Genomic DNA, 14,658 nt, shown 5'->3' on the forward strand with positions numbered 1-14,658 from the left:
GCCTGCTATTTTGCCGTGTTGGCGGGTGCCCACCCCGCTTATTTGTGTTATTCCACGGCAGGTGCCCACCCCGCCATATATCCCTGGTTACGAGGGAGCCTACCCCTCTTATTGCCGAGATTTAATCACCGCCGCAGCCAGGCTCAAAGGAAGTCAGGCAGGCCGGGGGCGGGACTCCGGGACAACCGGAAGTAGGAGGGCGGGAGCCTACCCCGCCTCCCTCCGAGGACTCGCGACTGTTTGTTTGGGCCCCAGAGCAGACAGGAGCCTACCCTGCGCCCGGTGCCCTCGCCCGAGAAGCGAAGGGTCCCCGAGGTCCTGGCAGCCCGAGCGGGGCTCTCGTGAGGAAGAGGAGAGCCCTGCCACCTTCGGAGACGCCAGCGCCGCCTCCGCCAGAATCCCGGTGAGTGAGGGCAGCATCACTGTTTGCAGAGCGCCTGACGCTCTGTGAGGCTCCAACGCGTGCCGCGGGTGTCACGAGTCCCCCGAATGGGACTCAAACATAGGGGGCAGTGTCCTTGAGCCCCCAAGAGGCTCCAACGAAGGGGCCCATTGTTTTCAGAGCCCACGAGGCTCCCACGCTTTCGGGGGCATTATTTGTTAACGAGTCCCCCGAGCGGGACTCCAACGAAGGGGGCACCAGTTGTTCAGTGAGAGAGCGGCCCCAGAAGGCAGCGGGCCGCTCCCCCCTTGCCCCACAGTGACGTTCAGAGCCACAAAGGCTCTAGGGGGCATTTCTTGTGGGTAGAGCCCAGAGAGGCCCCACGTGACGGCGATACTTGTGGTAAAAGGCACAGTGGTGCCCCAGCATTATCCCAGCTGCCCAGCACTTAGTGGGCAGCTGCAAAGTGTAGGCTGTGCTCAGTTGCTCCTGGGCGCTTGGTGTTTTGCCTAGACTGCGTGCGCAGTCTTGCCCTGACTCTGCTGGACACAGGGCGTCCTAGCCCCCTATAAGGCAGGTTGGCCTAGGGACTGCCACAGGTGGTGGCTTATGTGAGTTTTGCGCTATTATTCCTAACCTGCACCTCTGAATGTGTTTTTATGCATCATGTATTTTCCTTCCCTACACCTCTGAATGTGTTGCGATGCATCATGTGTAATGTGCTTAGACCCCTACAGGTATTGTGATACTTAGGTGGTTGTTTTTCTCCTAGTACAGGGGATGCTAGTGAGGTCCTGATTCCCTGCGTAATATTTTCCTAAGGTGGTTAGGGTTGCGTAGGTGGTACTTACCTGTTACCAGTGGTTACTGGTTGTGTGCTACATTTTCTACTTTGTGCTACAGTAATTTTATATCCTATGTTCTAAGTGCTAATTTCTACAAAGTGCTAATTCTCACAGTGGTCCATGTGGCCCTGTCCCATGTACATATAATCCCTTGTAAATTCTGCCCGTGCCTGTTGGCACATTGTAGAGTGTGTGTTTTGATCTAATGTGTTTTGGTATAATACAAAGGTTAGTTTTATATAATACCTTGTGTGGAGTTTCTTTTGTGGTGGGCCTTGGGTGTTGTTGCTGGGTGCGCGCGCAAACGCTTTACACATCGCCTCCGGGATAAGCCTGACTGCTCGTGCCAAGCTACCAAGGGGGTGAGCAGGGGTTATCTTTGGCGTGTAACTCCCCAGCCCTGACTAGAGTGGTGGTTTCTGCCTGACTTTGGCGCAAGCCCTAGCCAACCAGAAATCCCATTTCTAACATTGGTGATCAGCGGTGGGATTTGGACTTGCGTTTGCGCTGTACCGCAGCAGCAACTGGCTGCACCACAAAACTCTGCATTTAGATAATCACATGGTATAGGGATTATTGTGCTAAGTTTGTTTTTGTCATCTCTTTGGAAATGTGTTTCTTGTGCACTGTGAGTTAGGTGTCCCTAGCTCGGGAGGGTAGATCATCCCCCTAAGTGCATTGTGTTTTCTGGATTCACCAGAGGGTGGGATCCAGTGGTGGCAGCATAATAGTGTCCAGTACATTTGTTCCCCGCCCTGCGCCCAGTGTTGGTACCTGTGCCACTTGTGGTCAGGTTGAGGAATCAGGGGTGGTAGAAACTGCCTTACCAGTCCGAGGGGAGGGATGTGTGTGGATGAAGGGTGTGTGGCACTAGGCAAGTGAGTGTGAGTTCTCTGGGAGAGAGAGCTTGCTGAACCCTTTTTGTGAATTGTGTGCTCCTGTTAAGCTCAGACCCCTAGGTTCCCTGTGTAATCTTTTCTCAAGAACGTCCGCCAAAATGGAGTCAGCTTTTGATTTCTGTGATCTGTTTGGGTACAGTATGTTGGAGTTGGTAAGGTCCTGTGAAGAGAGAGACATAGGGGTGGATGAGTCAGACACTCAGTCCGAACTTAGAAGCAGCCTGATCCTATGGCAAAAGGGTCAATGGGGTGTTCAGTGCAATAGGATAAGGGCCTAGGCCTCACACCAGGAGGGTGGTGGGTCTGTGGGGAGCCCTGAAGATTCAGAAGAGGAGGAAGAAAGTAACCTGACAGGGACGCCAGTAGATAGGGAGTCCCTTGCTGGGTCCAGTGTCAGGAGCAGCACACCATCCCTTTCCCTGTCCCCAGAGGAGTGGGAAGATAGGAGGAAAGAAAGGGAGCACCAGCTGGCATTAGAAAAGCTCAGGTTAGAGCATGCGCAGGCTATGGCGCAGCTGGAGGTCAAGAAGCAGCAGCTAGAGACTGAGAGGGTCTTGGCGCAGGAAAGGATAGAGGAGGCGGAGAGGGCCTCCACCAGAGGCAAAGGAGCTCTGGAGGGTGGACTATCCCCTGCGCGCAGTTTTTATTTTCTGGGCTCCCCAGGGGGGGTTGAGTCCAGTGGTGGTAGCTATATAGATTTCAGTGTAGGAAATCCCAGTCCCAGTTCCCCCAGTCTGGTACCTGTTCCCCAGGAGGAGGAGTTGAGGTTGAAATTCAGGGGCAGTAGGAAACTGTCTCACCAGACTTGGGAGGAGTTTGTGGATAAATGTGAGAATGCACTGTTTGATTGGATTCCCACAGAAAATGATTTTGATAAACTGTGTGATCTGGTTCTCAAAGAACACCTGCTCAGTTGTTGTGTGCCGGGGTTGCGCCAACACCTGTTGGGGTGTGGATTGTCTGAGCCATTTGAGCTTGCGGATGAAGCAGAGCGCTGGGAAAGTGCTAGAGGTTCTCTAGGGTCATTAGGGAGTGACTCCAAAAGTAGTGGTTCAGGTATCTTCCAGCCCAGCGTGGTGGAAGAGGCTCAGTGTAGCCCAGCTAGGTCCCAGGATAGCGAGGAGGGTGTAGGGGCTTATGGCCTGGCTCAGTGGAGCGGGAGTAAGTGGGTGACCGAGGGTCCCCAGATGCACGAAGCCCTGCCTCAGGACTTGGATGGTTTCTTGAGGGAACACCAGGTTGGGGACCTAGGCTGTCCTGTTAGTCCATTTGAGGAAGATCACCTAGTGAGTAGAGGAACTGGAGCGCCTGTAAACAGGGCTCCTGTGGTTCTAGAGTCTGGCAGTACCGCTCCGGTAGGGAGAGTACAGGAGTCCAGTGTGAGGAGTGATTGGGGGATGGGTTTCCCAGTGGAAGAGCCAGTGGGTCAGGGACTACCCAGTTGGGCTAGGATCCCGTGTAGTGACCATGGGGACACCACTTCTGTTCTGGGGTATCTCTGCGCACTGTCAGGTGGACAGGGGACGGGAGATCTGCGCCAGACAGACAGTCACACGACACATGGGTCATGTGTCAGCCTCAGGGGGATGGAGTATAAATCCCCAGAAGTCCTGGAGTGCCAGGCGATTATTCCACCAAAGGTTCTAGGCCGGAGGTTGGAAGGCCAGGTTCAGGGTCAGCCTGACCTGAAGGGTAGGACGTCTGTAACCAGTGTGCCGACCGGTTCTTCTTCCAGAGGTACTGCCCCAGTTAGTAGGGAGCAGGGCTCTGGAAGGGGGTGCAGAGGGTGGGAGAGCCCACCTCTGACCCCGGTGCAACCTAAGGTGTTAAACCCTGGGTTGGAATGGCGTTCTAGGTGTACCCCTCGCCAGAGGAGGAGGAACCCTAGGAGAAGAGGTAGGGGGAGGAGAGCCTTCCCTGAGACTCCTGGTCCACCTGAGGTTGTAGACCCTAGGCTGGAGAACCAGTGGCAGTCTAGTCCTGTCTTGCAGACAGGAAGAGTGGAGAATGGCCGCTATGTGCCTTGGGTTACTACCCCCCACTCTGTGATTAGGCAAAGACCGGTGGCACCTGGGTGGCCTAGGGCCTGGTCTTGGCCGCGGACAGCTTGGGAGTACCAGTGGGGTAGCCCAGTTGGTCCGGACAGTGGTTTTAGAAGGAATCCCATGGGTTCACCGTGGCGTAGAACAGGAGGGTGTCCCTGCAGTTGCGGGCCCGCGTCCGTATTCTATCGCCCCAAGCAGGGAAGTCCATCACGGTGGTGATTGGTCTGCCCTGCGTTTTGGCTGGAAGGGGGTTGTGTTGGACTTGGCCCTTCTGGCAGGTTCACCCCTGAACTTTTTGCTTTCACTGGTGACCTGGTGGTAATGATTTTTGGTTTCTGCGCACTTTCCCTGTGTCCCAGAGTAAAGTGCATGCGCACTCTGAGTGCATGTGGTGAGATAGGCCTGCCCTCCCATAGGAATGCATGGGGAATGTATGTGTCCCTGGTAGTTCCTGATGCGTGGGGTGTGCAGGCTCGAGTTTGGTATGTGCGGACTCGTGTGATTGAATGCTTCGCAATGATGTATAATGCGTGATTATGTCATATGCGGAAGTTCCACTTCTAGGAGTTGGCATATTAGTGTAAAATGTGTCTGGCGTGTGATTGGCTGGAGCTGGCTGGTGAGCCTGGCTCCAGGAGTCTGGTTGGGTCTGCCCCAGTGGTGAGTGTGAGATTAGCATGCTGATGGCTGGGGAGGAGTGCACCTTGGACCTGAATAGGGCAGGGCTTTCCCCACACAATGCTGGCTCCGCCCCCTGTGGTGCGACTGACGACCCTAGCCCTGCCAGTGAATGGAGTGAGGGGCTGAGCACATCAAGGGTGCTCCCCAACCAGCTGCGACTGGTTTTCCCCCTCACCCTGAACCAAGAACAAAGGGTTTTACAGTATAAGAAGGGGCTGTGTCCCCTTACATGTTGTTCTCTTCCAGGATCCTGCCTGAGGGGGGCTGCTGCTGCTGCTGCTGGACCAGAGGACCGCCACTTGGACTACATCCCTGCCTGGAGGCCCAGTGAGCTGGCTCTGGGTCCAGCCTTGCTCCCCCACCCCTGCCTTGCTGTATGCAGGGGGCAGGGGAGAACTTTGCTGGACTTTGCTTGTATACTTCCTTTAAGCGCTGGGAGCTCTTTATTTTTCCTCTAAAGCGCCTGGAAGCGCTTTTCTTTCACTTATAGCGCTAGGAGTGCTTTATTTGTAGCCAGCAGCGCAGAGCTGCAATTATTAGCGAGGGAACCCCGACGTAGGGTTTCCCTGCTATTTTGCCGTGTTGGCGGGTGCCCACCCCGCTTATTTGTGTTATTCCATGGCGGGTGCCCACCCCGCCATATATCCCTGGTTACGAGGGAGCCTACCCCTCTTATTGCCGAGATTTAATCACCGCCGCGGCCGGGCTCGAAGGAAGTCAGGCAGGCCGGGGGCAGGACTCCTGGACAACCGGAAGTAGGAGGGCGGGAGCCTACCCCGCCTCCCTCCGAGGACTCGCGACTGTTTGTTTGGGCCCCGGAGCAGGCAGGAGCCTACCCTGCGCCCCGGTGCCCTCGCCCGAGAAGCGAAGGGTGCCCGAGGTCCTGGCTGCCCGAGCGGGGCTCTCGTGAGGAAGAGGAGAGCCCCGCCGCCTTCGGAGACGCCAGCGCCGCCTCCGCCAGAATCCCGGTGAGTGAGGGCAGCATCGCTGTTTGCAGAGCGCCTGACACTCTGTGAGGCTCCAACGCGGGCCGCGGGTGTCACGAGTCCCCCGAGTGGGACTCAAACATAGGGCGCAGTGTCCTTGAGCCCCCGAGAGGCTCCAACGAAGCGGCCCATTGTTTTCAGAGCCCACGAGGCTCCCACGCTTTCGGGGGCATTATTTGTTAACGAGTCCCCCGAGCGGGACTCCAACGAAGGGGGCACCAGTTGTTCAGTGAGAGAGCGGCCCCAGAAAGCAGCGGGCCGCTCCCCCCTTGTCCCACAGTGGCGTTCAGAGCCACGAAGGCTCTAGGGGGCATTTCTTGTGGGTAGAGCCCAGAGAGGCCCCACGTGACGGCGATACTTGTGGTAAAAGGCACAGTGGTGCCCCAGCATTATCCCAGCTGCCCAGCACTTAGTGGGCAGCTGCAACGTGTAGGCTGTGCTCAGTTGCTCCTGGGCGCTTGGTGTTTTGCCTAGACTGCGTGCGCAGTCTTGCCCTGACTCTGCTGGACACAGGGCGTCCTAGCCCCCTACAAGGCCAGTTGGCCTAGGGACTGCCACAGGTGGTGGCTTATGTGAGTTTTGCGCTATTGTTCCTAACCTGCACCTCTGAATGTGTTGCGATGCATCATGTGTAATGTGCTTAGACCCCTACAGGTATTGTGATACTTAGGTGGTTGTTTTTCTCCTAGTACAGGTGGTGCTAGTGAGGTCCTGATTCCCTGCGTAATATTTTCCTAAGGTGGTTAGGGTTGCGTAGGTGGTACTTACCTGTTACCAGTGGTTACTGGTTGTGTGCTACATTTTCGACTTTGTGCTACAGTAATTTTATATCCTATGTTCTAAGTGCTAATTTCTACAAAGTGCTAATTCCTGACAGTGGTCCATGTGGCCCTGTCCCCTGTACATATAATCCCTTGTAAATTCTGCCCGTGCCTGTTGGCACATTGTAGAGTGTGTGTTTTGATCTAATGTGTTTTGGTATAATACAAAGGTTATTTTTATATAATACCTTGTGTGGAGTTTCTTTTGTGGTGGGCCTTGGGTGTTGTTGCTGGGTGCGCGCGCAAACGCTTTACACATCGCCTCCGGGATAAGCCTGACTGCTCGTGCCAAGCTACCAAGGGGGTGAGCAGGGGTTATCTTTGGCGTGTAACTCCCCAGCCCTGACTAGAGTGGTGGTTTCTGCCTGACTTTGGCGCAAGCCCTAGCCAACCAGAAATCCCATTTCTAACAAGGTCGTTTTGAGGTAGGCAATTTTCATGTCGCCTCAATACGTTTTGGGCCCTTGCCTGTCACGGGTACTTGGGCCTCCCACACGAGTGAGGGACCGTTTTTATCGGGAGACCCGGGGGAACGCTGGGTGGTAGGAAATTTGTGTCAGCCCAGTGATGCCTCAACTTTCCCACACAAAAATGTGTGAAAAAGGTGATGTTTTCAGCTAAATTTGAGGTTTGCAGGGCATTCTGGGTAAGGAAACGTTGGGGGATCCACGCAAGCCATACCTCCATGGAATCCCCTGGGTGTCTAGTTTTCAGTATTGTGTGGGTTTGGTAGGTTCCCCTAGGTGGCCGCTGAGCACCGGGCCAAAAACCCAGGTGACCCCCCTTGCAAAACCAGGTGGTTTTGAGGTAGGCAATTTTCATGTTGCCTCAATACGTTTTGGGCCCTTGCCTCTCGCGGGTACTTGGGCCTCCCACACGAGTGAGGCACCGTTTCTATCGGGAGCCCCGGGGGAACGCTGGGTGGTAGGAAATTTGTGTCAGCCCGGTGATGCCTCAACTTTCCCACACAAAAATGTGTGAAAAAGGTGATGTTTTCAGCTAAATTTGAGGTTTGCAGGGCATTCTGGGTAAGGAAACGTTGGGGGATCTACGCAAGCCATACCTCCCTGGAATCCCCCGGGTGTCTAGTTTTCAGAAATGTGTGGGTTTGGTAGGTTCTCCTAGATGGCCGCTGAGCACCGGGCCAAAAACCCAGGTGACCCCCCTTGCAAAACCAGGTCGTTTTGAGGTAGGCAATTTTCATGTCGCCTCAATACGTTTTGGGCCCTTGCCTGTCGCGGGTACTTGGGCCTCCCACATGAGTGAGGCACCGTTTTTATCGGGAGACCCGGGGGAACGCTGGGTGGTAGGAAATTTGTGTCAGCCCGGTGATGCCTCAACTTTCCCACACACAAATGTGTGAAAAAGGTGATGTTTTCAGCTAAATTTGAGGTTTGCAGGGCATTCTGGGTAAGGAAACGTTGGGGGATCCACGCAAGCCATACCTCCCTGGAATCCCCCGGGTGTCTAGTTTTCAGAAATGTGTGGGTTTGGTAGGTTCCCCTAGGTGGCCGCTGAGCACCGGGCCAAAAACCCAGGTGACGCCCCTTGCAAAACCAGGTCGTTTTGAGGTAGGCAATTTTCATGTCGCCTCAATACGTTTTGGGGCCTTGCCTGTCGCGGGTACTTGGGCCTCCCACACGAGTGAGGCAGTGTTTTTATCGGGAGACCCGGGGGAACGCTGGGTGGTAGGAAATTTGTGTCAGCCCGGTGATGCCTCAACTTTCCCACACAAAAATGTGTGAAAAAGGTGATTTTTTCAGCTAAATTTGAAGTTTGCAGGGCATTCTGGGTAAGGAAACGTGGGGGGATCCACGCAAGCCATACCTCCCTGGAATCCCCCGGGTGTCTAGTTTTCAGAAATGGGTGGGTTTAGTAGGTTTCCCTAGGTGGTCGCTGAGCACCGGGCCAAAAACCCAGGTGACCCCCCTTGCAAAACCAGGTCGTTTTGAGGTAGGCAATTTTCATGTCGCCTCAATACGTTTTGGGGCCTTGCCTGTCGCGGGTACTTGGGCCTCCCAAACGAGTGAGGCACAGTTTTAATCGGGAGACCCGGGGGAACGCTGGGTGGTAGGAAATTTGTGTCAGCCCGGTGATGCCTCAACTTTCTCACACAAAAATATGTGAAAAAGGTGATGTTTTCAGCTAAATTTGAGGTTTGCAGGGCATTCTGGGTAAGGAAACGTTGGGGGATCCACGCAAGCCATACCTCCCTGGAATCCCCTGGGTGTCTAGTTTTCAGAAATGTGTGGGTTTGGTAGGTTCCCCTAGGTGGCCGCCGAGCACCGGGCCAAAAATCCAGGTGACCCCCCTTGCAAAACCAGGTCGTTTTGAGGTAGGCAATTTTCATGTCGCCTCAATACGTTTTGGGGCCTTGCCTGTCGCGGGTACTTGGGCCTCCCACACGAGTGAGGCACCGTTTTTATCGGGAGACCCGGGGGAACGCTGGGTGGTAGGAAATTTGTGTCAGCCCGGTGATGCCACAACTTTCCCACACAAAAATGTGTGAAAAAGGTGATTTTTCCAGCTAAATGTGAGGTTTGCAGGGCATTCTGGGTAAGGAAACGTTGGGGGATCCATGCAAGCCATACCTCCCTGGAATCCCCCGGGTGTCTAGTTTTCAGAAATGTGTGGGTTTGGTAGGTTTCCCTAGGTGGCCGCCAAGCACCGGGCCAGAAACCCATGTGACCCCCTTGCAAAACCAGGTCGTTTTGAGATAGGCAATTTTCATGTCGTCTCACTACGTTGTGGGCCCTTGCCTGTCACGGGTACTTGGGCCTCCCACACGAGTGAGGCACCATTTTTATCGGGAGACCTGGGGGAACGCTAGGTGGTAGGAAATTTGTGTCAGTTCGGTGATGCCACAACTTTCCCACACAAAAATGTGTGAAAAAAGTGATTTTTTCAGCTAAATTTGAGGTTTGCAGGGCATTCTGGGTAATGAAACGTTGGGGGATACACGCAAGCCATACCTCCCTGGAATCCCCCAGGTGTCTAGTTTTCAGAAATGTGTAGGTTTGGTAGGTTTCCCTAGGTGGCCGCCAAGCCCGAGGCCAAAAACTCATAGGACCCCCTTTGCAAAACCAGGTTGTTTTGTGATAGGTAATTTTGATGTCTCCTCAATAGGTTTTGGGCCCTTGCCTGACGCGGGCACTATGCCTACCCATGCAAGTGAGGTACCATTTTTCTATGAAGACTTTGGGGAACGCAGGGTGGGTAGAATTTTGTGGACCCACGCAGATTCCAGAACTTTCCGACAAAGAAATGTGAGGAAAAAGTGTTATTTTGAACACATTTTTAGGTTTGCAATGGATTCTGGGTAACAGAACCTTGTGAGAGCCAGTGAAGTCACTCCATCCAGGATTCCCCTTGGTGTCTAGTTTTAAAGAATGTACAGTTTTGCTAGGTTTACCTACGTGCCAACTGCGCTAGGGCCCAAAATCCACAGGTATGCACATTGCTAAAAAAAAAATCGGAGCCCAGTGGGCTTTCTGCCGCCCTGGGGGGGAATCGGGGAAGGGGGTTTCATCCTGATATGCCCCTAAAGAGGCAGAAATACTGTGGCTATTTTTTGTGGGGGTGGGGGCATTGGTATGACCATTTTGGGTAGCCCCCACCCCTATGCATAAAAAAAGCCTGCATACTCGCTGGCGCCAACCTGGGCTTTCTGCCCCCCCAGGGGGCAGATCAGGGGCCACTGCCACCATTTGCCCTCCCGGGGGGGCAGTAAGACTGGAATTTCTCTGGGGGTGGGGTGGGGTATTGTCATGCCCATTTTGGGGAGCCCTTACCCCTACACTAATAAAACAAAAAAATCCATGGTCTCTAGTCGGCATTCTGCGCCCCCAGGGGGGGCCAGATTGGGGGCTACAGCTCCCATCTGCCTCCTGGGGGGCAGAAAGACTGACATTTTTGTGGGGGGAGAGTGGGGGCATTGGCGTGCCCGTTTCGGGCAGCCCACACCCTAAAAACAATAGCGCCAAAAAAATCCCTGGTGTTTAGTGGGCTTTCTGCCCCCCCCGAAGGGGCAGATTAGGGGCCAATGCCCCATCTGCCCCCCAGGGGGGGGCAGAAAGACTGTAATAATTGGGGGGTGGGGTGGGGTGGGGTGGGGGTATGGGCCCCCCACCCCTATTTTTTTTTTAACAATTCCCTGGTGTCTAGTGGGATATTTGCCCCCCCCGGGGGGCAGATTGGGGGCCGATGCCCCATCTGCCCCCGGGGGGGCAAAAAGGCTGTAATGGTGGCGGGTGGGTGGGGGCATTGGCGTGCCCGTTGCGGGCAGCCCCCACCCTAAAAATAAAACTAAAAACAAATCCCTGGTGTTCAGTGGGCTTTCTGCCCCCCCGAAGGGGCAGATTAGGGGCCAATGGCCCATCTGACCCCCGGGGGGGCAGAAAGACTGTAGTAATTGGGGGGGGCATGGGCCTGCCCGTTTTGGGCAGCCCCCACCCCTATTTGTTTTTTTTTTACAATTCCCTGGTGTCTAGTGGGCTTTTTGCCCCCCCAGGGGGGCAGATTGGGGGCCGATGCCCCATCTGCCCCCCAGGGGGGGCAGAAAGGCTGTAATGGTGGTGGGTGGGGGCGTTCGCTTGCCCGTAGCGGGCAGCCCCCACCCTAAAAATCAAATTACAAACTAATCCCTGGTGTTTAGTGGGCTCTCTGCCCCCCCGGAGGGGCAGATTAGGGGCCAATGCCCCATCTGATCCCCGGGGGGGCAGAAAGACTGTAGTAATGGGGGGGTGGGGGCATGGGCCTGCCCGTTTTGGGCAGCCCCCCCTATTTATTTATTTATGTAACTTTCCTGGTGTCTAGTGGGCTTTTTACCCCCCCCGGGGGGCAGATTGGGGGCTAATGCCCCCATCTGCCCCCCAGGGGGGGCAAAAAGACTAAAATGGCCAAAATACACAGGGGGGAGCAAATGCCCTTGCCCAAGGGGCCGCTCCCCCCTCCCTGGTGTCTAGTGGGTGGATCCCTGCTTGGGGATCGCCCTCCTGTGGCAATCCCCAAGCAGGGATCCACTGGGGACGGGTACCATTGGAAAGGGGAGATTCTCCCCTTTCCAACGATACCTCTTTGTACGTGCTCAGGGGGCTGAGATAGCCCCCTGAGCACGTACAAAGTGAAACCTGAAATGAGCCTCTTGGCTCATTTCAGTTTCACTTTCACTGTAATGACGTCGGCGCAACGTGCGCGCCGATCGTCATTGCAGTGAAAGGGGGGGCCTCGGGTGCTGGGGAAGCTCTTCCCCAGCTCCCGAGGCTATTTTGCATGAAAGGGAATCCCTCTGGTGCCCGCACCAGAGGGATTCCCTAGGGTATGCCTCATGACGAGCTGGACTCGTCATGGGCACAGCGCGACTTTGCTCCATGACGAGTCCAGCTCGTCATGGGCATACAAGGGGTTAAACGCCAAGGCAGATAGCCTCAACGCAAATTTTGGAGCATCCAGCCTAATAGCATTGCAGAACGTAATTGAGACTGACCATGTTGCAGCATGGCCAAGTCTTGTTCCATGATGTCTATGGCAGAAGACACAATGCTGTCCAATGAATATATCCTGGACGACAGAGTCGTTAACCCATTAACTACTACAGAGAGAGATTTCTCTAAATTAATACGATCAATTTCCCGTATTCGTTCTGCAGTCTCTGCTTGGGTAATCTTCCATATTTCATTATATAAGCAGCGTAGATACCGGCATATGAAACGTTTTTAACAAGGTTTTCTCGGTCCTAGCAAGAATTCCCTAAGGTCTGCGTCTTCTTTAAGTAAAGATAAGTGTTGTTTTACATCCTGCAGTGTAGCTTTCTGTAGCCAATCAAGGCAGAGTTTCCCTACACTGTATGTTGTTACTACCCCTGGATGCTGACATTGAACATAGTGTGGGTCTGGCCTATTGATAGTGAAACCCGGTGTTTTGTTCAGGAATCGATTTTGACAGTTGTTTGTGTCTGTGGGCCAGAGCAACCATTTTTTCCATTCTCGATCTGACCTGTTGTGATGAAAAATATTATGTACGTTGACCTCCCCCCGTGTAGTGCTATTACTTGTAGGTATAGGTATGGTCGGTGTGTTCATGTCTTTGATCTTGGCTAACCCAAAGCAAGATGTTTGTTGGACGGTGTCATTCAAAAACATAATTTGCTCAGGGATGATACCGGCTCTATACAAAGCTTCTAACCCCTGCACTTGCCAATCTTTTGTACCCCAGACCGATTTTGTCTCAATGTTGTCTTTCCAAAAGTCGAAACCCTGTCTAGACAGTTGGGCAATAAAGGCTGCAGAATAAATCTGTTTCGTATTGGTTAACATATTTTTTGTTCCTGTCTTGTTCATAATCTTAAAATAAAACGATTCTGGATTTGATAAATTGAACCCTGAAAAATATGGAAATTTCATTGCAAAGGTTTTTGAGCTACCCTTTGGAGGTGTAGGACAATGTTCCCATTGGTTATACATAAATACATTTCTAGGTGATGCAGTTTTATGCAAGAAATGATGACCATAGTGAATATATATACATGTGTTCATAGTCTGATGAAACCTCTAAATATTCATGATTTGTGAATACTGCAGACATCTCTAGATCAGCCATCATGTTATTGACAGTCTCGAAGTCCCAATCATCAGAAAAGAGGTAATAAAGTCACTTAATGAAATTTTAAATAAGTGTGGAATATTTAAATGTTCCGACGGCCCAAAAATGCCATATTCAGTTCTGTGCCAAACTATACCATCTGGTATAGGAACGGCTGTGATGTTCACTGCTGACAAGTCTCTTGCTTCATGATGGGATGATGTGTGTGGCTGGAGAAGTAAGTTCACTCTTTTACTTGCTGTGTCCATTTGAATATATCTTCCATTTATCAGCATAGTCAGAGTTATTACCAGAGCTAACCAAAATAGAAAGAAGAATATTCCCAAAACAATCCATAGTTCAATCCATGGTGAAACCAGATGTCTTTTTAAGGAGATGAAAAAAGTCTGTTGCTTGTTCTTTGAAAGTTCTTTGTGCTGGCGTCGTTTCAGGTTCGCTGGGATCCTCAGAAAACGTATCAAAGTTAATGAAATAGCCAGAGGTTGGGTTGGAATTGCATCAGGATTCGCTGAATTTGCTGGAACCAGTTGATCACTTGTTACTTTGTTGTAGACGTGTATCAGGACGAACTGATATTTGGGTCTCAAGAGGGACGAGTTCCATAGCTTTGTTGCTTAGTCTTTTATTTCTCACTGTAGAATCTTCAAAGGTGATGAGTCTCTCAGTTTGAACCTCTTGGATTGTAGCTAGCGGAGTGCGCTTGCTAAATTGTCGGAGTCCACTTGGCCTACTGCTTAGTATCGGCCACATAGTGTGGTTTGATCAGGTCAATGGACACAAATCTTTTCTTCTTTTTACCAGCAAGGGGCGGCAGTAGTACTGTTCTCGATCCGTGAATTGCTAGGACAGGTACTGGTTGTCTGTAAGAAGGCCCAAATTCATTCTTGTCCGCGATCTTTTCTCTGACTAGATCACCAAGCTTTGGGATCCGGACAGGCCTTGCTGGAACAGTTGGTTTTTCCCCAGTGGTGGTTGGCTTCAGGAAGACGTTGCTTTGTTTCAATCTTAGTTCTTTTAAGTCCTGTAAAACAGCAAAACAATCTTTTATATCAAACTTTTTATTTTCCACCACTGTGCCTTTCATGTCAAGGTCCGGAATCAACATTCTAGTTCCAAATAGGACTTCATATGGAGTGACATCCCCTAGAGAACTTCTTGGCAAATTGTTTAATGAGTGTTGGACCCCATAAAGATGTTTGACCCACCCATCAGCTAAACCTAATACCCTAGCCGTTATAGACTGCTTTATGTCCTGTTTTTATCTTTCCAAAACAGAATTTCCCGCAGGATGGAATGGAAAAGAATACAGCAATGCTATGCCCAAACTGGCCATGGTTTCTTTGTTAGATCGAGAGCTAAACGCAGGACCCTGGTCAGAATGTAGTGTGCCAATTGCGTA

The sequence above is a fragment of the Triturus cristatus genome, chromosome 5_1, assembly GCF_964204655.1.
Source record: "Triturus cristatus chromosome 5_1, aTriCri1.1, whole genome shotgun sequence".
NCBI lineage: Eukaryota > Metazoa > Chordata > Amphibia > Caudata > Salamandridae > Triturus > Triturus cristatus.